The 24518-nt window shown below is 40.8% G+C and overlaps 1 protein-coding gene across 3 annotated transcripts in view; it reads left to right on the top strand.

The window, feature by feature from the left end:
- LOC140196049 (serine/threonine-protein kinase 32B-like) overlaps positions 1 to 24518 on the top strand; it is a 325870-nt gene that overhangs the window by 38068 nt on the left and 263284 nt on the right. The window contains exon 1 of one of the 3 annotated variants that reach the window (XM_072254757.1): positions 10590 to 10660. The exons of the other annotated variants lie outside the window; for them this stretch is intronic. The gene's annotated coding sequence lies outside the window, so the exon portion shown is untranslated. Of the gene's footprint in view, positions 1 to 10589; positions 10661 to 24518 lie in introns of those variants that run through there. 3 annotated transcript variants of the gene reach the window in all.

Below are 24518 nucleotides of genomic sequence, written 5' to 3'. Positions count from 1 at the left end.
AGATACAATTGAGGAGACCAGGCCACCTTTAGAACATAAATGTCAACATAAACAAGTTGAGCTGAATAGTTGGTCCCTGTTCTGTGTCTTAGATGTAGTTTATGAAAGAAGCATAAAAATGATGAGCAGTAAAGATCTTATAATAAAAATTCATTTGACTGATTTAGTTTGAATTATTAATCTGACCTAATTTTACTAGACTTTTCATCTAATCACAATGTTACCCTGGCCACTTCTACGTGCAATGAAAATAATTATAGACAAAAGACAAATCTTTGTGTCATCTTTCATTATTTATTAATGAATTATAATATTGTATGGTACAGAAATAGGCCCTTCAGCCCACCATGACCATGCTGACCTTCATGTCCATCTGCACTAATCCCATTTGCCTGCTTTAGATCCCTATGCCTTTATCTGTTTTTGGCTGCAGTGCCTCCTGTCTTCATTCATGTAAGAACACGTCCAAAGATTACAATACATGTATTTAATTTTATGTCCTTCAAGTACCAAGAAAGATGACATTTAACTATTCATTGAAATAATTCTTGTGTATTTAGAATAAACAAAAAGGTTTCCCATAATTTTATTTTTTTTTTGCAGAGTTATTTTCCATGAAATTAAAGAGAAAAATAATGATATGGTTACTGGATGAAAACACTAATCATCTTCTTATATTAAACACAAGAAATTCTGCAGATGCTGGAAATCCAAAGCAACACACAAAATGCTGGAGGAACCCAGCAGGTCAAGCAGCGCTTATGGAAATGAATTGACATTTCAGGCTCAGACCCTTCTTCAGGACTGGAAAGGAAAGAGGAAGCAATAGTTTAATATTGTTAGCTTCAATCTTCCATGATTCCAAACATATTTTCCATTCCTCCTCCCACCCACCATTTAAAATATTTTAAATGCAGCGCAGTTTGTTTTCTTTCTGGTTATCCTTTTGCAGTTAAAAAACACCACATACAAAAAAAAACTGGTTCCCAATCCCACCTCTCACAGCTCCCTGCATGGTCCTCATGAAACACACACGAGAGACAACAAATGTAAATGACAGGTTGTGTTACTGAAGCACTCTTTCTTACTACAAGGAGAGGGCAATTTTCATGAGAGTTTAGATAAGCTCCATATTCCAATAACATACACAAGTTAGCAGCATTTCTAAGTTCTGATTCAAGTGCATTAAAAACATGGCTGAATGAAGCACAAAATCTGGATTCAGAGGCACAACCTCAGGGAATCTTTTTTTATTCTTTTTGGATGATAATGTAACTGGAGTCATCTCGAGATAATTATTTTAAAATAATGATCAGTGGCTTCAAGTGATATCTCTTTTATTATTTTTCTCTGATTATTTTTGCAGTGTTCTTTTCATGAATAGTTAAAATTATGGGAAAATTCTGTTTTCATGCTTAAGTACACAAGAATTACACTCTGTGGCCACTTTAGTAGACACTCTTGTACTCCTGCTCATTAATGCAAATATGTAATCATGTGGCCAAACTCAATGCATAAGAGCATGCAGATGTAGTCAAGAGATTCGTTACTGTTCAGGCAAAGCAACAGAATGGGGATGAAATGTGATCTAAGTGACTTTGACTGTGGAATGATTATTGGTGTCAGACGGGGAGATTTCAGCAACTCAGAAACTGCTGATGTCCTAGGATTTTCACACACAACTCTCTAGACTTTACCAAGAATGGTGCGAAAAACAACAAAACAATTCAGTGAGCAGCAGTTCTATGGGTGAAAATACATTGTTATCGAGGGAGGTCAGAGTAGAATGGCCAGACTGGTTCAAACTGACAGGAAGGTAACAGTAACGCAAATAACCATGCATTACAACAGTGATATGTAGAAAAGGATTTCAAGTCGCACCTTGAAGTGGATGGGTTACAGCAGCAGGAGACCACTAATGTACATTCAGTGGCGACTTTATTAGGTGTAGGTAGTACCTAATAAAATGGCCACTGGCTGTATTTCATTGCTTAACCAAATGTCAGCTGCAGCTGGAACTGGAAGAGCATCTACAGTTGATTGGAATTGATTGGAAATGCAACGTGCAAGTCATCACAGAGTACTTAGAAAGCCAAGTAATGAGCTTTCAGGTAAAAACTATGAATACATTGTGGAGGAAAGTGTCAGTGATTGGATGTTTCAGGATGATTGATCACTTGCCCGGACTCTTTCCTCATTACCACTCCAGTACACAGACACACTCCCTGCTCTCCCTCCCCATTCACAAGCATACATGCGCACACACACACACATATGCACGTACATGGACACACACACAGCTATGCACATGCACACACTTGCTCTTACATGATCAGTCACACATGGGATCTCATCCTTCGACCAAGTAATTACCAGATCAGAGTTCCATTTCAACTTTAAATATGTAGGATCACAAGCCATAACATACTTCACCAGTTGATCAGCTGGATTTTGATACTCATCCACCAATTGCCATTGTTCACTGAGAAAAATTTTGAGTCACCCTTCTAAGCCATTCATCCTTTTTCCCGAGTTTTTAATCTTAAAACTTGTTACTTGCACATATTCATTATGGATGCATTTGCAAAAAATTTAGATACACTATCTTGTATTTGCTGTTTCAGCTCCAGTTACAATAAAGTTAAGCACCTTGTAACACTTGGAAGAGGTAGGAGTGATTTAATTGCCTTTAATATTGCATATGGCATGGTACACCATTTGCTACTGTGTTCAATCACTGAGAGAGTGAGAGATCATAACATACTGTGAAGTTGTGATGGGACAGTGAGGGAAAATAGTGGGAATATTGTTTGCAGAGTGTTTTAGGGTAGTGAATCAATATCTCTTTTTCTTGGTTATCACACTGGTGATAGCGCAGGACAGTTAATGTGTATTTAGTCCATGTGTATTTTCTATTCATTATATGTGACTAAATAGAGGGTAGAGCCTTCCCTCAGACAAAAATGTGCAGTAGAATAATTAATAGCATATAGTGTAGCTTAATCATTGAAGGATTTCATTTAATAGGAGGTATAATCATCCAACTAGACAATTTATTTATCTTAAAATACAATGTTAGAAAGTATCATTGAAGCATTTCAAATTATTTGGAATAAGTCAGAGAGGATTAATATAATCAGTGATACTTTAAGCTTAGGCAGATTAGTGTATACTATAATCAATACTATCTTGCAATTGATGTCCAACTCCACTGTATGACTAGAGATTTTGTTATATTGAAGAGCATATTTACTGGTGTGTTGACTCATAAGACCCACAATCAAACTCAACAAATAGAGAAAAAGTGTTTAATTTAAAAGTCAAAATATTGGCAGTTAAATTATTTATTTTGTCATGCCTTAGAAACATAGAAACATAGAAAACATACAGCACAATACAGGCCCTTCGGTCCACAAAGCCTAACTACTTAGGCTTTAACCATAGCCCTCTATTTTTCTAAGCTCCATGTAGCCATCAGGAGTCTCTTAAAAGACCCTATCGTTTCCACCTCCACCACTGCTGCCGGAAGCCCATTCCACGCACTCACCACACTCTGCGTAAAAAAAACTTACCCCTGACATCTCCTCCGTACCTACTTCCAAGCACCTTAAAACTATGCCCTCTCATGCTAGCCAATTCAGACCTGGAGAAAAGACTGACTATCCACACGATCAATGTCTCTCATAATCTTATACACCTCTATCAAGTCACCTCTCATCCTCTGTCACTCCAAGGAGAAAAGGCCGAGTTCACTCAACGTATTCTCATAAGGCATGCTCCCCAATCCAGGTAACATCCTTGTAAATCTCCTCTGCACCCTTTCTATGGTTTCCACATCCTTCCTATAGTGAGGTGACCAGAATTGAGCACAGAACTCCAAGTGGGATCTGACCAGGGTCCTATATAGCTGCAACATTACCTCTCAGCTCTTAAACTTAATCCCACGATTGATGAAGGCCAATGCACCATATGCCTTCTTAACCACGGAGTCAACCTGCGTAGCAGCTTTGAGTGTCCTATGGACTCGGACCCCAAGGTCCCTCTGATCCTCCACACTGCCAAGAGTCTTACAATTAATACTATATTCTGCCATCGTATTTGACCAACCAAAATGAACCACTTCACACTTATATGGGTTGAACTTCATCTGCCACTTCTCAGCCCAGTTTTGCATCCTATCAACGTCCCGTTGTAACCTCTGACAGCCCTCCACACTATCCACAACACCCCCAACCTTTGTGTCATCAGCAAATTTACTAACCCAACCATCCACTTCCTCATCCAGGTCATTTATAAATATCACAAAGAGTAGGGGTCCCAGAACAGATCCCTAAGGCACACCACTTGTCACCAGCCTCAATGCAGAATATGACCCGTCTACAACCACTCTTTGCCTTCTGTGGGCAAGCCAGTTCTGGAACCATAAAGCAATGTCCCCTTGGATACCATGCCTCCTTACTTTCCCAATAAGCCTTGCATGGGGTACCTTATTAAATGCCTTGCTAAAATCTATATACACTACATCAGTGGTCCCCAACCACCGGGCCGCAAAGCATGTGCTACTGGGCCGCGAGGAAACGATATGATTTGGCGATATGAGTCAGCTGCACCTTTCCTCACTCCCTGTCACGCCCACTGTTGAGCCATTACGCACGTGAGGTCATTACCCGCGCGTCATCCATGTCAGCACAGGAAGAAGATCAACTCCTCGAGCTTGCAAATGACGGCGGGCTGAAAAGTATGTTTGGCATAACATCTCTGCCGGCATTCTGGATCAAAGTCAAGGCTAAATAACCTGAGATAGCCACGAAAGCCTAAGACCATAAGACAAAGCAGCAGAAGTAGGCCATTCGGCCCATCGAGTCTGCTCCACCATTTTATCATGAGCTGATCCATTCTCCTATTTAGTCCCACTCCCCCGCCTTCTCACCATAACCTTTGATGCCCTGGCTACTCAGATACCGATCAATCTCTGCCTTAAATACACCCAATGACTTGGCCTCCACTGCTGCCCCTGGCAACAAATTCCATAGATTCACCAACCTCTGACTAAAAAAATTTCTTCACATTTCTGTTCTGAAAGGGCGCCCTTCAATCCTTAAGACATGCCCTCTCGTACTAGACTCCCCCATCATGGGAAACAACTTTGCCACATCCACTCTGTCCATGCCTTTTAACATTCAAAATGTTTCTATGAGGTCTCCCCTCATTCTTCTAAACTCCAAGGAATACAGTCCAAGAGTGGACAAATGTTCCTCATATGTTAACCCTCTCATTCCCGGAATCATTCTAGTGAATCTTCTCTGTACTCTCTCCAATGTCAGCACATCCTTTCTTAAATAAGGAGACCACTGAAAATGTTGCTTCCGTTTCCAACATATCTCTGCAATGAAAGCAACGAAATCTAAATTGCGGAATAGACTGGACATAAGGAACCTCCTTCGAGTATCGCTGTCTCCCATCACCCCTCGATGGCGCAGTCTTGTTGCAGGGAAACAAGTATTCAGCACAGGGCTCCCACCGAGTCAGTGATATTGGTGTATTGCAATGATTTTATATGTTCAGACGGGGAAAATTTTTGCTATGTGTTTAATATCAAAACGTTACTTAAAATGTTATGATGTTGTTGACTTGTAAGTGACTTATATAACCATATAACAATTACAGCATGAAAACAGGCAATCTCGGCCCTTCTAGTCCATGCCGAATGCTTACTCTCACCTAGTCCCACCAACCTGCACTCAGCCCATAACCCTCCATTCCTTTCCTGTCCATATACCTATCCAATTTTTCTTTAAATGATAATATCGAACCTGCCTCTACCTCTTCTACTGGAAGTTCGTTCAACACTTACTTCAAGCTCCCCTGTCCTCCCCTGATAATTGACTTATCACTATATTCATGTGAGGAAAATATGTGCTGTGTGTTTAATATTAAATTCGTTAGATCAACCCTTTTAGAAACGAAATTGAGTGTATTAGCCACTTATCACCTATATTCCAGTCGTGATTAACACACCCCCACCCGAACAGAATCGCCAAAAATGATTTGTAGAAAAAAATCAGCACGTACACACATGCGCAAGTCACGCATGCACACACAGGTGCCCACGCAAGGCTTCATGGTCATGGTAGTCTTTCTTTGGGTAAACGCAACGTATTTCACTGCTACTTTTGTCCATTGGCAACCCTACCCCCTCACCTGGGTCGGCCGGTCCTCAAGAATATTGTCAATAATAAACCGGTCTGTGATGTAAAAAAGGTTGGGACCCCTGCACTACATCTGCGGCTCTACCTTCATCAATGTGCTTAGTCACATCCTCAAAAAACTCAATCAGGTTCCTAAGGCACAACCTGCCTTTGACAAAGCAATGCTGACTATTCGTAATCATATTATGCCTCTCCAAGTGTTCATAAATCCTGTCTCTCAGGATCTTCTCCATCAACTTACCAACCACTGAAGTAAGACTCACTGGCCTATAATTTCCTCGGATATCTACTCCCTTTCTCGAATAAGGGAACAACATCCGCAACCCTCCAATCCTCTGGAACCTCTCCCGTCCTCATTGATGATGCAAACTTCATTGCCAGAGGCTCAGCAATCTCCTCCCTTGCTTCCCACAGTAGCCTGGGGTACATCCCATCCAGTCCTGGTGACTTATCCAACTTGATGCTTTCAAAAGCTCCAGCACATCCTCTTTCTTAATATCTACATGCTCAAGCTTTTCAGTCCACTGCAAGTCATCCCTACAATTGCCAAGATCCTCTTCTGTAGTGAATACTGAAGCAAAGTATTCATTCAGTACCTCCGCTATTTCCTCCGGTTCCATACACACTTTTCCACTGTCGCACTTGGTTGGTCCTATTCTCTCACGTCTTATCCTCTTGCTCTTCACATACTTGTAGAATGCCTTGGGGTTTTCCTTAATCCTGTCCGCCAAGGTCTTCTCATGGCTCTTCTGGCTCTTCAAATTTCATTCTTAAGCTCCTTCCCGCAAGCCTTATAATCTTCTAGATTCATATCATTACCTAGTTTTTTGAAACTTTCATAAGCGCTTCTTTTCTTCTTGACTAGATTTACAATAGCCTTTGTACCGTACCATCCTTTCTATGTCTCATTGGAATGTACCTACTCAGAACCCCACACAAATACCCCCTGAACATTTGCCAGTACGTTTCCCTGAGAAAATCTGTTTCCAATTTATGCTTCCAAGTTCCTGCCTGATAGCCTCATATTTTCCCCCTAATCCAATTAAACATTTCCCTAACTTGTCTATTCCCATCCCTCTCCAATGCTATGGTAAAGGAGGTAGAATTGTGATCATTATCTCCAAAATGCTCTCCCACTGAGAGTCCTGACACCTGACCAGGTTCATTTCCCAATATCGGATCAAATACAGCCTCTCCTCTTGTGGGCTTATCAACATATTGTGTTAAGAAACCTTCCTGAACACACCTGAGAAACTCCACCCCATCTAAACCCCTCAGTCCAGGGAGATGCCAATCAATATTTGGGAAATTAAAATCTCCCACCACAGCAACCCTGTTATTATTACTCCTTTCCAGAATCTGTCTCCCTATCTGCTCCTCAACGTCCCTGTTACTATTGGGTGGTCTATAAAAAACACCCCGTAGAGTTATTGACCCCTTGCTATTCCTAACTTCCACCCATAGAGACTCAGTAGACAACCCCTCCATAACTTCCTCCTTTTCTGCAGACATGACACTATCTCTGATCAACAGTACCACGCCCCAACCTCTTTTGCCTCCTTCCCTATCCTTTCTGAAACATCTAAATCCTGGCACTTGAAGTAGCCTGCACCATCCAAGTCTCTGTAATGGCCACAACATCATAGCTCCAAGTGCTGATCCACGCTCTAAGCTCATCTGCTTTATTCATGATACTCCTCGCATTAAAATAGACACATCTCAAACGATCAGACTGAGCGCGTCCCTTCTCTATCATCTGCCTAACCTCTCTTTTGGACTGTCTCCAAACTTTCTCTATTTGTGAGCCAACCTCCCTTTCCTCCGTCACTTCAGTTTGATTCCCAGCCCCCAGCAATTCTAGTTTAAACTCTCCCCAATAGCCTTAGCAAACCTTCCCACCAGGATATTGGGCCCCCTCGGATTCAAGTGCAACCCGTCCTTTTAGTACAGGTCACACCTGCCCCAGAAGAGGTCCCAATGATCCAGAAATCTGAATTCCTGCCCCCTGCTCCAATCCCTCAGCCACGCATTTATCCTCCACCTCATTCTATTCCTATACTCACTGTCACGTGGCACAGGCAGTAATCCCAAGATTACTACCTTTGAGGTCCTGCTTCTCAACTTCTTTCCCAACTCCCTGTAGTCTTTTTTCAGGACCTCCTCCCTTTTCCTACCTATGTCGTTGGTACCAATATGTACCTTATAAAGCCTTAAAATGGTCTTTGAACTCTTGACCCGAAGGAAAGGTTCCCAGAGGAAATAAGTCTAAGAGTAATATTATACACTAGCTAAAATAATAATTCATATCCTTTTTAATTATTTCCCCCCAATATATTTAGTTACTGAATTTGACAGTATGACAGTGGGAAGTTCATGTTTTCTCCACATATCACTCAAGACATTTATGTGATTAATCTGAAACTGGCAAAGATATGGCACATGAAAACTGTTTACCCTGTATACCTCAGACATCAGATACAACACTGAGTCCTGTCATCTACAGAAGTCCTCTGATGACCCTGCAATAGTTGGGTGTATAAAAGGAGGATGGGAGGATGAACACGGGGCCCTGGTGGAGGACTTTGTCAAATGGTGCAAGCTGAATCATCTGTAGCTCAACATCAGTAAGACAAAGGAGATGGTGATGGACTTTAGGAAGACCAAACCTACACTGCTCCCTGTTACTATTGAAGGTGAGGACGTGGATGTGGTGTGGACCTGCATGTACCCAGGGATGCATTCGGCTGGCAGACTTGAGTGGAGCACCAACACAGAGGCTGTGTGCAAGAAGGGCTAGGGTCGCCTCTACTTCCTCAGGAGATTGAGGACCTTTCAAGTATGCAGGCCTCTCCTTCACATGTTCTGGCAGTCTGTTGTCACCAGAATAATCTTCTATGCAGTGGTGTGCAGGGGCAATAGAACCAATATGGGTGATGCCAACAGGTTCAATACACTGATTAGAAAGGCTGGTTCTGTTATAGGAGTCAAACTGGACACACTGGAGGCTGTGGTAGATCAAAGGACCCTACGGAAAATCCTGGCAGTCCTGGACAATGTTTCTCACCTTCTATGTGCCACCTTGGCTAAACAAAGGAGCACTTCTAGTAATAGACTAAGACAACTGTGCTGTTCCAAAGAGCGCTATACGAGGTCACTCTTACCCTCAGCCATAATGAGTCAACCTATTGTTGGAGAAGTGATGACCCCCCCCCCTCCTGTTAGACTGTTAGACTGTTTGAGGTAACTTTTTTTTTTGTTCTTTCTTACTTCTCTTCAAATATCTGTACACTTGTAATGCTACTGTGTCACTGTAACTTCCTTTGGAATCAATGAAGTATACCCCAGTCTGATTGGCATTCCATCTACTATCAGTGGATCAATGTGTGCCACAGTTTGTTCCAATGTCAAGATGCACTATAAGCAATATTGTTGGATACTATAATTTTGTACTTGGAGTTCTAACATCACCTGCAATACCCTTACAGTTCTGACACTGCACACCATTCTTAATATACAATAAATCTGTTCAAAATAAGAGTAAACGCCCAGAATCAAATTCTTTTTTAATAACACAGTTCTGTGCAAAAGACTTCAGTACATGTAAAAAAAAATTCTGTAAAGCAAAGTTGCTTTCCAAAAAATGAAATGGAAAGTTTCTAAATATCACAAAAATCTATAAAGAGCAGTAAACAATAAAAAAAACCAAATCAAATTAGTATGTGATGTGAACACCCTTTGCTTTTAATACTGCATAGTTTCTTTTGGGTACATTATTGTACAGTTTTATAAGAAAATTAGCTGGTAGGTTGTTCCCAGCATCACAGCTCTTCCATAGACTTTGGCTGTGTCACTTGCTTCTGTCTCCAGGTAATCCCACACAGCCTCGATGATGTTGAGATCAGGGCTCTGTGGAGGCCATACTATCTGTTGCAGAACTCATTGTTCTTTTTTTCTGGCTGAAGAAAATATTTTTTAAGACCTTGGCTGTGTGTTTGGGGTCATTATATTGCTGCAGAATGAAATTGGGACTGATCAGATCCCTCCTTGATTGTATTGCATGATGGATGAGAATCTGCTTGTACTTCTCATCATTGAGGATGCCATTAATTCTGACCTAATCAGCAACACATTTTGCAAGAATGCCTCCCCAAACCTGCAGGGAACCTCCACCATGCTTCACTGTTGGCTGCAGACAATCATCCACGTTGCACTCTCCAGCTTTTCTACAGACAAACCATTTCCAGTTTGAGCTAAAAATGTCAAATTTTGACTCATCGGTCCAGAGCACTCGCTGCTGTTGTTCAGCATCCCTGTCCTTGTGTTTTTATGCATAGGTGAGTCTCTGATTTGTTTCCACTTTGGAGGAATGGCTTTTTGGCAGTAGCCCTTCCATGAAGACCGCTTCTGACAAGACTTCTCCAGAGGGGTGTACTTGGGTTCCAGTGGTTCCTGTGAGTTCAAAAGTGAAAGCAGTGCTGGACATCTTCCACTTTAGAAAGGACATACTGGTTTGATATACCGCATCTCTCATCTGCTGACTCAGTTTCTGTGGCTAACCACTACATTTCTGGTCCTCAACCTTGATCAATTTCTTTCTGCTTCTTCAGAATAGCTTGGACAGCACATCTTGAAGCCTCCTGCTTACCATGAAATTTCTGCTTGGGAGAGACCTTACTGATGCAGATTAACCACCTTGTGTCTTGTTGCTATGCTCACTCTTGCCATAATGTTAGATTGATGATTTGAAGGTTAAGCTGTCACACCTGCCACACCTTCACCTTTTAGCTTGGTTGGCCTTCTCCCAGTTTGATTCCTGCCTAAGTGGTTCAGCCCAAAACATCAACTGTACTCTTTTCCTAGATGCTGCCTAGCCTGCAACATTTTGTGTGCCTTGCTCAGATTTCCAGCATGTGCAGATTTTCTTTTGTTTTTTTTATTCCTTCCACACCTGTTTCTGTTTCAGTTAATCAGGTTAGTTCATTCAAATCATTATGTCATTGATCATTAGCAACTGTTTGTTACCTTTATTTAATCATGCATTGAGCTATATACCTACAAAATAATCTGAAGTTTTTATTTGAAAAGTGGTCAATTACATAGTATGCTACTTTCTTTAATTAAATACCTAAATTTCTCTGTAATATTTGATTTTTTTGGAAAATTTATGTTTGGAAATTTAAAATTTGCTCTTTTCTACTGACACACTAATGCAGAAGACAAAAAATCATCGAAAACAAAATTTAGATAAAATATCTGGTTACTTAAAACTTCTGCACAGAAGTTGTAGATACTGCAATTTTATTTGTAAACCTCTAATATAGTGTAGACATGGTGGTTCACCAAGAAGTTGGCTCATCACTAGCTTCTCAATGACAACAAGCAATAAAGGTGTTCTTGCCAGTAACACCCTAATCCCTATCTTTATAACTCTTTAATGTGTTTTTGTATGGAATGGTGAGAAGTCAAAGGAACAAGTAGTCAAAACAAATTTCTTAAAGTTTTCAGTTAAGTATTGCCAATATATGTGCCCAACAACTCTATTTAACTGAAATAAAAAAGCACATGCTTGAAATACACAGCAGGTTAGCTATTATCTGTGGAGAGAGTAAAAAGTGTTAACATTGCAGTTCAATTATTATCCAAAGTTGTATGGGATCCTTGATACCCAATATAAGTCTTTTATTCAACCACTAGATTTGGCAAAAGAATGATAGATCTGCGGTCTAGCGAAAGTTTGGGACAGAATAAATGAATGCTGCTGGTGAGCATGCATATGCAAGTGGTAATAAATGTAGATCTCAGGGTCCAAAGAGAAATGTGACTCTGATTTTTAGAATAAATGTGTAATTGTGGGTGAAGGATTCAATTTCAGTTATAACGCCCCCGAATAAGAATATAGATGTTTCATATGACACATTTTACTGGATATAAATTGGTAATTCACTTATTATTGTCACATTTACTGAGATATAGTGACAAACTTTTGTTTGTACGCCAACTAAATGGATCATTCCATACCTAAGTACAGAGAGACAATATTAAAGGGGGTAAAAGAACTGAATGCAGGATTAAGTGTTACAGTTACAGCAAAAGCACAGAATCGGTAAGCAAATAAAGTAGATGGAACAAAAGATCAAAAGTTCATGTTTATCATACAAGAGATCTTTTCACGAGTCATATAACAAAGGTTACGAGGACAAGAAACTTTACTTATGTGGATACAATGGAGAAACAAGGTTGAAAATCAAAAATCCTGCAGAGGTTGGAAATCTGAAGTAAGAACAGAAAATGCTGGAAGTACAAACAGCATCTGTGGAAAGAAAAACAACCCACATTTCAGGTCAAAGACCCAGTTCTGAAGAAGGTTCTCTGACATGAAACATTAATTATATTTTCCCTTCCACAGATGCTGTCTGAGCATCTGAGTATTTCCAGCATTTTCTGGCTTTTGTTTGAGAAGCTGGAATTGTTCTCCTTTGAAACAAAAGTTGTTGTGAGGAGACCTGAAGATCTTACTGAGGTTTCATGAATCACAAGGTACATAGGTAGAGGAGATAAATTGTCCCCTTTGGTGAAAGGGTAAAGAATGAAAATAAACAGAATGAATGTGATTGTATATAGAACCAAAACATGTGAGAAAATGTTGCTTTATGCAGTGAATGGTAAGGGTCTGCAATACACAGTGAAGGATAGAAGTAAGGACAGATTTAACCTTAATATTCAGGAGGAAGCTAGGTAAGTATCTGAAAGACTGATTCGTAGGAATATGGAGAAAGGGTATATTTAGCTCTATGGACATGAGAATGCATTTCTAGACAAGTTCCTTGCATATACGCTGCGTGGACTGGTATATATACAGTGCCTATAAAAAGTATTCACACCCTGTTGGAAGTTTTCATGTTTTATTGTTTTACAACATTGAATCACAGTGAATTTAATTTGGCTTTTTTAACACTGATCAACAGAAAAGACTTTTGTGTCAAAGTGAAAACAAATTTCTAAAAGTTGGTATAAATTTTTTTTTAAATTTTATTTTTATTTGGATAAGGAATTCACAAATATCATGTACTTTTTCACACATATAACCTTTTCCATTTTTTTATATGTATAAAACTACAATTATTTATACATTCTTAAGTACACATTGAGATGATATAAAAGGAAAATAAACACTTAAATAGATAATTATGTACTGTGGTAAATCTAACCTATTAGGCTAAGTAATGGAATTAGTTGTTAAGAAAAATGGTAATAATAGTTTCCATATAACCCTTCTGGACCATTTCCACTGGTCCAAAATGTTGTATATAAGGCTATGTACCAACCATTGTAGGTATTTATATCCTAATTTGTTCATGCTTGCTCCTGCCCGCAGACATAATTATCCAATCCCTATGTACTTATTTACTTAATTTTTTCATTTTTTTATCCCTTTCCCAAATCTTTCCCTTTACTTGTGTTAATTCTCTATTTTCCAAAAGAAAACAAAAAAAACATTTAGACTCGGGCTGCTTACGTTAGCAATATTACTGTGTTGATAAGAAGAGCAGTATAAATCATTAGGAGAGTTATCTAAAGTCTGCTCGCATTGGGGTTATATATTCAATCCATTTATTCCAGATTTGATAATTTTTTTCTTTTTGAGTTCTCGGGGAGTAAGTCAACTTTTCCATTTTAAATATTTCCAAGATAATTTCGTACCAATCTTCTGATGTAGGTGGTATTGGATTTAGCCATTTTCTAGTGATTGATTTCTTACTTGCCGCTAAGAGGGCCTGCAGCAACTTTATATCTTCCTTCTGTTCAAGAAACAATACATGCCCCAAATAGAGCGTCTCAAAGTTCAGAGGTATCTGGGACCTAAGTACCTTAACTAATGTCCTATGAATACCTTCCCAAGATAGACTTAATTTAGGGCAATCCCAGAAAATATGAAAATGATTTGCCTCCTTGGAGCCGCACCTTCTCCAACACATCACATTTGTATCTTTATATTTTTCCTGATATGGGGTCTTGAAGTATCTTATAATGTTTTTCCAACAATGTTCTCTCCAAGTCAAAGAATTAGTCGAGGACCATTGAAAGCTGCAGATTTTCCCCCAAGCCTCCTCTGAAAGTACCAACCCCGCTTCTTTCTCCCACTTCTCTTTAATATACAGTGTATTTACATTTTTAGCATGGGAGAGTGCATTATATAATCGAGAAACTGATTTACTAGGTATTGAACTGCAAGCCGAATTCAGAATCTTGAAAAATTCTAATTCTGCTGTTGATAGGTCTGTATATCTACAACTCTGGTTAACATAGTTTCGTACTTGAAGGTACCTAAAAAAGTCATTATGTTCTAGGCCATGTTTGTCCTGCAGGATTTGGAAACTTTGTAATACTCTTTTATCTATAAATGAGAGGTAGGTTGTAAGACCTTTCTTTATCCATAGCTCAAATCTTTTATCTCCTCTGTTGGGAAGGAATTCGGTATCATATGCACACCATCTAAAGAGTTTTAACATGTTATTAATTCCACATGGATTAACCACCTTCTGCCATACTTTTAATGTAAGATTTATCCAACCGTTTTTAAATTTCTCCAACTGGGCCATCAATCCTTTGTCAGCTATTGAGGCCTGTAGAGGAAAACTGTCAACTAATCCAAATTCTATTTCCTTCCATCTAGCCTTATATTCCCTATTACACCAATATAACAGAGGGGTTATCTGTGAGGCATAAAAATAATTTCTCAGGCAAGGAAGAACCATACCTCCTCCTTCCTTCCCTAACTGTAAGGTGTTATATTGAATTCTAGGTTTCTTTCCTTGCCAAATGAAGGGGGAAATCCATTTGTCCCATTCCCTGAATTGATTATCATCCACCTCCACCGGTAAAGTACGGAAAAGATACAATAACCGAGGAAGAATATTCATTTTTATAGTATTTATCCTTGAATTTAAACTTAAAAAGGGGATAAGGTTCCATCTATGCATATCTGCTTTTATCTCTGAGATTAATAGCCCATAATTTACCTGTAACAGTGTTGAAAGATCCTTCGGCAGGGTTATTCCTAAATATTTTAATGATTTAGCTTCCCACTTAAGATCGTATGTATCCTGCAATTTTTTGGATAGTGTATAATTTAGGGACATAACCTGCGTTTTCTTTACATTTATTTTATAACCTGATATTTTCCCAAAGTCATCCAACAGTGTAAACAATCCTATAAATGATTTTTCTGGTTCACTCAGATAGACCAAAACATCATCTGCGAATAACGCCACTTTCTGTTCAATCCCTGCCACCTTGATACCTTTTACGATTTCGCTCTGTCTTATTAGTTGGGCAAGCGGTTCAATATATAGCGCAAAAAGGAGAGGAGAAATTGGGCATCCCTGCCTAGTGCCTCTCTCTAAGATGAAGGAGTCAGAGAGGTCCCCATTTATCTTAATTCGGGCTGTAGGGCTGTCATATAGAGTCTGAATTACTTTAATAAACTTTTCTTGAAAGCCAAATCTTCCTAACACTCTGTATAGGAATGCCCAACTAACCGAATCAAAAGCTTTCTCAGCGTCCAATCCTACTACCATTGTCTCTGTCTCATTCTTATTAACCTGTTCTAATATGTGCAGAGTTCTCCTTATGTTGTCCTGTGTTTGTCTTTGTTGAATAAATCCAGTCTGGTCTAAGTGGATTAGGCGAGGTAAAAGCTTTTCCAATCTGCGCGCTAATATAGATGTAAATAGTTTGTAATCTAAATTAAGAACATTAATTGGCGATAATTGCCACATTCTAGTTTATCTTTACCCTCTTTAGGAATAACTGAAATAATCGCTTCTCTCCAGGAAGGTGGAGTTTCTCCTCTCTGCAAGATCCAATTAAAGGTGTTAAGTAGTAATGGGGCTAACTGTGTCTTCAGGGACTTGTACCACTCTGAGGTAAACCCATCAGAACCTGGGGACTTTCCAGCCTTTAACCTAGAGATGGCCACGTTCAGTTCTTTGACAGTTACTGGTTCTAATAAACTTTCATTTTGTAAATCTGTAAGTTTAGGTAGATCTAAAAAATTCAATACACAGTCTATATAGGGCTCATTGGGGGCCCGGGGTTGGGAGTACAGCTCTCGATAATATGTTTCAAAACTCTCTTGAATTTTCCCTATTGTACTCTCCACAAGCTTTGTCTTTGGATTCTTTATTTTATGAATTGTATTGTCTGCTTGTTGTTTTCGTAATTTATATGCTAATAATCTAGCTGATTTGCCTCCTACTTCATAATTCTTTTGTCTCAGGTAAAGAAGATTTCTTTGAGTTTCCAAAGTATAAATATCGTCAATTTCACTTTGCAATTTCCTAATTTCCTGTTTTCGATTTGAATTACTTTTGTTGCTATCTACAACTTGAAGTTGTTTTAATTTTCCTTGAAGGTCTGCTAATTTTTGTGCATTGATCTTTTTCATGTGAGTGGTAATGGAAATAATTTTCCCTCTCAGTACAGCTTTCAATGTATCCCATAAGATCACTGGTGATGTTTCTCCCGTGTCATTAAGGTCTAGATATTCTTTGATTTCTCCCCTTAATCTCTCCATTACTTTTGGGTTATTGAGTATATGTGAGTTTAGCCTCCATAGTGTTTTCCTCATTTTCCTTTCCAGGATTAGAGACATAGAGACTGGGCTATGATCCGACAGATCAATTGTTGCAATATTACAGTTTTTTATTCTGAGTCTATCTGTATAAAAGATAAAGAAATAGTCTATCCTTGAATAGGCTGAATGAGGGAAAGAGTAATATGTATAATCTTTACTAGTAGGGTGTAATTCCCTCCAGACATCTATAATTCCCAACTCCTCCATCAATGAATTCACTTTCCGAGTCAGAGGTTTATTCTGAGTAACTATTCTTGAAGAATCTAATATAGGATTTAATCTAATATTAAAATCCCCTCCACAAATTACTACCCCTTGAGAACTGACCATTAGGTCAAAAATGTGTCTATAAAATGACCATTTACAACCTGGAGGGGCATAAACATTCAGCAATGTTATTTCTGTACCTTCTATTCTTCCTGTGATTTTTACGAACTGTCCTTCTTTGTCTCTAGTCTCTGAAATATGTTCATAATTAAGAATACTTGATATTAAAGTAGCTACCCCTCTTTTGTAACTCAATTTATATGATGAATAAAATACATGCTTAAAGCCCATTCTTTTTAATTTTCCATGTTCAGATTGGCTCATATGTGTTTCCTGGAGGAAAGCTATTTGTGCCCTCTCTTTTTTCAATTTAGACATAATCTTATTTCTTTTAATTGGATTCAAAACCTCATTAACATTATAGGAAATTATTTTTACCAATTCAGTTTGCATTTTTCTCTAGTAGAAAAAAAACACTCTCCTTTTCTAACCAAACAGTAAGCAATCCCTTCTCAACAGTAAACCAAGACATATAACCACACCCTAGACATTTTTGAACGTGTAACATTTGAAAACTTTTCCCGACTTCCCACAGTGAGACCTGAGCACCGACCCGCCTCAGTTCAGAGGGATAACCTCTATCTTCACCCTGTGTTAGAGGGCCCTCAGCAGTTTGAATAATCATAGAGAATTTTCTCCTATTTATGTCTCGACCAAATTGCTATCATTCAAGTTATTCCACCTAGTTTATTTTCAGTTACCAGTTTTCATTTTACCTTTAAGTCCGATTTACTCTTTTCAGTCATTTCTCTTAATTAATCTGTGTTCTCTGTACATTCGCGTCTGAATATTTGCAGCTTTTCCTTGTAGTTTGACACTCTGGTTCGAGTGGAGCGTCCTTGCCCCACTAACTGCCACGACTTCTGCCGAATCCTCTCCAGTAGCGACTCTGGTTGGGTGATAACTTTAATAGGTAGTCCCCGGTCCACCAGGTCCGACGTTGCCTCCCCCACCGTAGCGTAAGTTTTTGTCCCTTCGTCGTAAAAGACTCTCAGCCGAGCTGGATACAGGGTCTGGAATCTGATGTTGTTTCCCTTCAGGACTCTCCGTGTTTCCGTATATTCCTCCCGTCTGGCAAGAATCCCCGGTGCGTAGTCGTGGTCTAAACTGATTTTACAGTTGTTCCACATGAAACCTTTCTTTTGCCATGCCCGTTTAAGCACCTCTTCCTTCGTTCTGTAACTGTGAAATCTGACCAGAATCGATCTGGGCTGGGCGCCTGCTGGAGGCTGTGGTGCCAACGCGCAGTGAGCTCTTTCTATCTGTAGGTCTTTTGCGGCCGGTATATCAAGGTTCTCTCTAAGTAGCTTCTCCACGAAGGGAATCATCAATCCGGGTTTACCTTCAGTTCCTTCGGGAACTCCGTAGATCCTCACATTTTCCCTTCTCGAGTGGCCTTCTTGATCTATTAGTTTCCACTGGAGCTGGTCTTGTAGCTTCAGCATTTCTGCTATCACTTCCTCGGCGTTTTGTAGCTTCTCTTCAACTCCAACAATCCTCGCTTCAGCTTCATCTATCCGCGAGTTAGTTTTTACTATTCCTCCTTTAATATCTTCCAGCTGTTTGCTGTTATCTTGTCGGAACTCGCGAATCTCTCCGAGAATCAAAGACAGAGTCACCGATTCCCCCTCATTATCTCCGTCCTGGCTTGCCGTGGGGGAGCTAGGCCCATCGCCTTGCTGCGTCTCTTTATGTTTATCAGCCTTCAGAGCAGACTTTTTAATCTTATTCTTAGACATCATCCTTGCCCCTTTTATTAATATAGTTATGCAATATTAAGTATTTGTCTAAATTCAATTTTGGGGCAGTTTACCTTCTTTTTTGTCGAGAGACCTTTTCCTTACGCCACCATTCCCTTGATGACCCAGAAGTCAAGCCAAAAATTGGTATAAATTTATTACAATTACTAAACACAAAATAATTGATTGCATAATTACTCACCCCCTTCAAGTCAGTATTTAGTCAATGCACCTTTGGCAGCAATTACAGCCTTGAGGCTGTGTGGATAGGTCTCTATCAGCTTTGAACATCTGGACACACCAATTTTTTAGCTATTCTTCTTTACAAAACTTCTCAAGCTCTGTCAGATTGCATGGAGATCATGAGTGAACAGCCCTTTTCAAGTCCAACTACAAATTCTCAATTGGATGGAGGTTTGGACCCTGACTTGGCCACTCCAGGACATTAACTTTGGTGTTTTTAAGCCATTCCTGCGTAGCTTTGGCTTTATGTGTGTTGTCATTGACTTGCTGGAAAGCAAATATTCTCCCAAGTTGCAGTTCTCTTGCAGACTGCATCAGGTTTCCTCCAGGATTTCCTTGTATTTTGCTACATTTATTTTGCCCTCTGCATTCACAAGCCTTCCAGGGCCTGTTGTAGTGAAGCATCCGCACAGCAAAATGCAGACACCACCATGCTTCATGGTGGGGATGGTGTGCTTTTGATGATGTGCAGAATCTGGTCTACACCAAACATAATGTTTGATCTGATGGTCAAAAAGCTCAATTTTGGTGTCATCAAACCACAGAACCTTCTTCCAGCTGACTTCAGAGTTTCCTGCATGCCTTCTGGGAAATTCTAGCTGAGATTTCATGCGAGCTTTTTTTTCAACAGTGGCTTTCTCTTTGCCACTCTTCCATAAAGCTGCGACTGGCAAAGCAGTTGTTGTATGTGCAGTCTCTCCCATCTCAGCCACTGAAGCTTGTAACTTCTCCAGAGTTGTCACAGGTCTCTTGTTGGCCTCTCTCACCAGTCCCCTCTTGCTTAGTCACTCAGTTTTTGAGGACGGCCAGATCTAGCCAGATTTACAGCTGTGCCATATTTCTTCCATTTTTTGATGATTGACTTAACCATATTCCAAGGGATATTCAGTGACTTGGCAATTTTCTTGTGCTTTTCCTGACTTGTGCTTTTCAATAACCTTTACACTGAGTTGCTTGGGGTGTTCTTTTGTCTGGATATTGACTCACCAGCAGCTGGACCTTCCAAATACAGGTGTATTTTTACTGCAGTCAAATGAAACACCTTGACTGCACATGATAATCTCCATTCAACTAATTATGTGGCTTCTAAAACCAATTGGCTGCACCAGTGATGATTTGGTGTGTTATATTAAAGGGGGTGAATACTTATCCAATAAATTATTTTACGTTTTTTTATTTGTAACTAATTTAGATGACCTTGTAGAGATCTGTTTTCACTTTGACATGAAAGTCTTTTTCTGTTGATCAGTGTCAAAAAAAAGCGAAATTAAATTTATTGCGATTATAGATAGAATGATACGTCCTGCGATGCACTCTGACATATCATCAGTGATATAACCGGGGTTACAGGGTGTCTCGAGTCTTTCAACATCAGACCTTCTCACTCGGGCGACCTAGAATGGGTTGATCAGGCCCCGACTTGCGTCTGAGTAGCATTCTGCCACGGATCACTCCTCCTGATAGTCATAGTCATAGCCATAGTCATACTTAATTGATCCCAAGGGAAATTGGTTTTTGTTGCAGTTGCACCAACCCAGAATACAGTATAAATATAGCAATATAAAACCATAAATAATTAAATAGTAATATGTAAATTATGCCAGGAAATAAGTCCAGGACCAGCCCATTGGCTCAGGGTGTCTGACCCTCAAAGGGAGGAGTTGTAAAGTTTGATGGCCACAGGCAGGAATGACTTCCTATGACGCTCTGTGCTGCATCTCAGTGGAATGGGTGTCTGGCTGAATGTACTCCTGTGCCCAACCGGTACATTATGTAGTGGATGGGAGACATTGTCCAAGATGGCATCCAATTTGGACAACATCCTCTTTTCAGACACCACCATCAGAGAGTCCAGTTCCATCCCCACAACATCACTGGCCTTACGAATAAGTTTGTTGATTCTGTTGGTGTCTGCTATCCTCAGCCTGCTGCCCCAGCACACAACAGCAAACATGATAGCACTGGCCACCACAGACTCGTAGAACATCCTCAGCATCGTCCGGCAGATGTTAAAGGACCTCAGTCTCCTCAGGAAATAGAGATGGCTTTGACCCTTCTTGTAGACAGCCTCAGTGTTCTTTGATTGGTCCAGTTTATTGTCAATTCATATCCCCAGGTATTTGTAATCCTCCACCATGTCCACACTGACCCCCGAATGGAAACAGGGGTCACCGGTACCTTAGCCCTCCTCAGGTCTACCACCAGCTCCTTAGTCTTTTTCACATTAAGCTGCCGATAATTCTGCTCACACCATGTGACAAAGTTTCCTACCGTAGCCCTGTACTCAGCCTCATCTCCCTTGCTGATGCATCCAACTATGGCAGAGTCATCAGAAAACTTCTGAAGATGACAAGACTCTGTGCAGTAGTTGAAGTCCGAGGTGTAAATGGTGAAGAGAAAGGGAGACAAGGCAGTCCCCTGTGGAGCTCCAGTGCTGCTGATCACTCTGTCGGACACACAGTGTTGCAAGCACACGTACTGTGGTCTGCCAGTCAGGTAATCAAGAATCCATGATACCAGGAAAGCATCCACCTACATCGCTGTCAGCTTCTCCCCCAGCAGAGCAGGGCAGATGGTGTTGAACCACAGCCATCTTGAGGTTCGCTCTGCTGCCTCTATGGTGTTCCTGACGGCTTTCCTCCTCTGGGCTCCTGAGGTGACCATCTGGCTGTAGACTTGGCAGAGGGATTGATCAGTAGACCCTCTGCAGCCCTCCTCTGTGGGCATACAGTGTGCTTGCCACCACTTGCTGCAGCACTCCTCCATCAAGTCTTGGTACTTTGTCTTTTGCCTTTCATGCGCTTCCTCCATCTGGTCTTCCCAGGGGATGGTCAGTTCCAACATGACTACCTGTCTAGATGAGTCTGACAGCAGCACTATGTCTGGCCTAAGTATGGTCAAGGAGATGTGTCAGGGAATCTGAGCTGCTTCCCTAGGTCAACTCTCAATTGCCAGTCTTTTGCGGTTCCTAGAAGACCAGCAGGTACCTTGGGTTGAATTTGAGCCTCTCCCCTGCCTTGATAAAAGCAATTGCTTGCTTTGCTGGGCAGTTGTGTATGGCCTGAGAGATGGCTATGCACAAGGTGTCTGCCACTGTCTTCAGCACCTGGTTGTGGCAGCAACAAAAACGCCCCCCTCCCCAGGGCTTTTGGGCAGCAGCTGATGATGTGCTCTAATGTCCCCTTCCCTCGGTGCAAAGAGCATGCTGGTGTTTCAGACTTGTCCCAGCACTAGAGCTTCGCTGGGCTTGGCAAGATGTCATAGAACGACTAGATCAGGATCTTGATGCGGTGGGGTTCTGCTTGCCAAATATCCCCCCATGAGATGTTCTGCTTCATTATTTGTTCCCGTCTTGTACGTACGCCTGGTTGCCGCATGTCAACAATCTTGCTGGCACGTAGCTCATTCATAGCAGCTTGCACCTCCGGCTAGACAAACTGGCGCCTCACTCTTCCTTGCACCTTATCATAGTGGACTGTTGCGAAGCAACTCAAGCCCGTTGGTCATGATGCCACTGAGTCTACCAGCACCCTTTGGTGAGCCGTGCTACAGCTTGTTCAACTGCATCTTGCGCCCTTAACCTCAATGCCAGAGTGTGAGACCTGTGGGTCATTGGACCCTCTGTATTGCAGCATTCCTCTTGCACGGGTGACCATGTATTCCCCACTCATGCTACTGATGGGGAGTTTCAGTTGTTTTAGTTTAGGGGAATGGGCAAAGGAGTGGCAAGTGAAATACAATGTTGGAAAGTGTATGGTCATGCACTTTGGAGGAAGAAATAAATGGGCAGACTATTATTTAGATGGGGAGAGAATTCAAAATGCAGAGATGCAAAGAGACTTGGGAGCCCTTGTGCAAGATACCCTAAAGGTTAACCTGCAGCCTGAGTTGGTTGTGAAGAAGGCGAATGCAATGTTGGCATTCATTTCTAGAGGTATAAAATGTAAGAGCCGGGATGTGATGTTGAGGCTCTATAAGGCACACGTGAGACCACACTTGGAGTATTGTGTGCAGTTTTGGGCTCCTTATTTTAGAAAGGGTATACTGACATTGGAGAGGGTTCAGAGAAGATTCACGAGAATGATTCCAGGAATGAGAGAGTTACCATATGAGGAACATCTGGCAGCTCTTGGCTGTATTCCCTGGAGTTCAGGAGAATGAGGGGAGATCTCATAGAAACATTTCAAATGTTAAAAGGCCTGAACAGATTAGATATGGCAAAGTTATTTCCCATGGTAGGGGATTCTAGGACAAGAGGGCACGACTTAAGGATTGAAGGACATCCTTTTAGAACTGAGATGCGGAGAAATTACTTTAGTCAGAGGATGATAAATCTCTGGAATTTGTTGCCATGAGCAGCTGTGGAGGCCAAGTCATTGGGTGTATTTAAGCAGAGATAGATAGGTTCTTGATTAGCCAGGGCAGCAAAGGGTATGGGGTGAAAGCAGGGGAGTGGGGATGACTGGATCAGCCCATGATTGAATGGCAGAGCAGACTCAATGGGTCAAATGGCCTACTTCTGCTCCTAAACCTTATGGTCTTATGGTCCCAACTATTGACAGTGGGGCATCATAGACTAGCAGAGGCCACAGAATCTGGATTTACCACACTAGTAAATCCAAGCCAGAAATTTGCCTGGCAGCCTTGACCAGCAGTCAACCATTGCTGCAGATCTTCCCTGGCTACTTTGATGGATGCTCTGTCCCTCAATGAGCTGCATGTACTATACTTATTTTGGGGAATTTTATTAGACCATAAAAGGGGGGTGGTGGTGGTGGTGTTGGGTGGGTGTGTGTCTGTGTGTGTGTGTGTGTGTGTGTGTGTGTGTGTGTGTGTGTGTGTGTGTGTGTGTAGCTGCCGTTATGAAACAAGCAGTTCAAGCTTTCCACTTTTCTGTGACATTTTTAGAAAGAGCTTATCTACCAATTCAGCTAGTCATTAGCGGTGACCATTTCTGGTAATAATGTACATTATATTGTGTCAATGAAGCTAAACACAACCAGTCCCATTTTTCAGTCGCAATTTTGCAAAGCAGCATAAAAAATATACCAGCCAGTGTTTTATGCTCCATTGGACATGCTATTGGGAGAGTCTTAGGCTTGTAATAACTGGAAAGTGGGGAAAAATATCATACAGATATCCCAAAAATTTCCTGCAGCTAAGAGCAAAATTGGTTTCAGATCTTAAGACATAAGCAAGAGAATCTGTGAAGGATTGGATGGTTCTAATAATTGGTTTCTCAATACAATAGATTCTGGTTAATTGGGACACATCAGGACCAGTTGTCATAGTGGGGGGCGTTGGGAACAGACCCAAATGCAAGACACACACTGAAGTACTAGGAACAGGACTTGACTAGAGAAC

The sequence above is a fragment of the Mobula birostris genome, chromosome 4 (genome assembly GCF_030028105.1).
Source record: "Mobula birostris isolate sMobBir1 chromosome 4, sMobBir1.hap1, whole genome shotgun sequence".
Classification (NCBI taxonomy): domain Eukaryota; kingdom Metazoa; phylum Chordata; class Chondrichthyes; order Myliobatiformes; family Myliobatidae; genus Mobula; species Mobula birostris.
The sequence above is the reverse complement of the archived record's forward strand: the minus strand, read 5'-3'. Positions and strand labels throughout refer to the sequence as shown.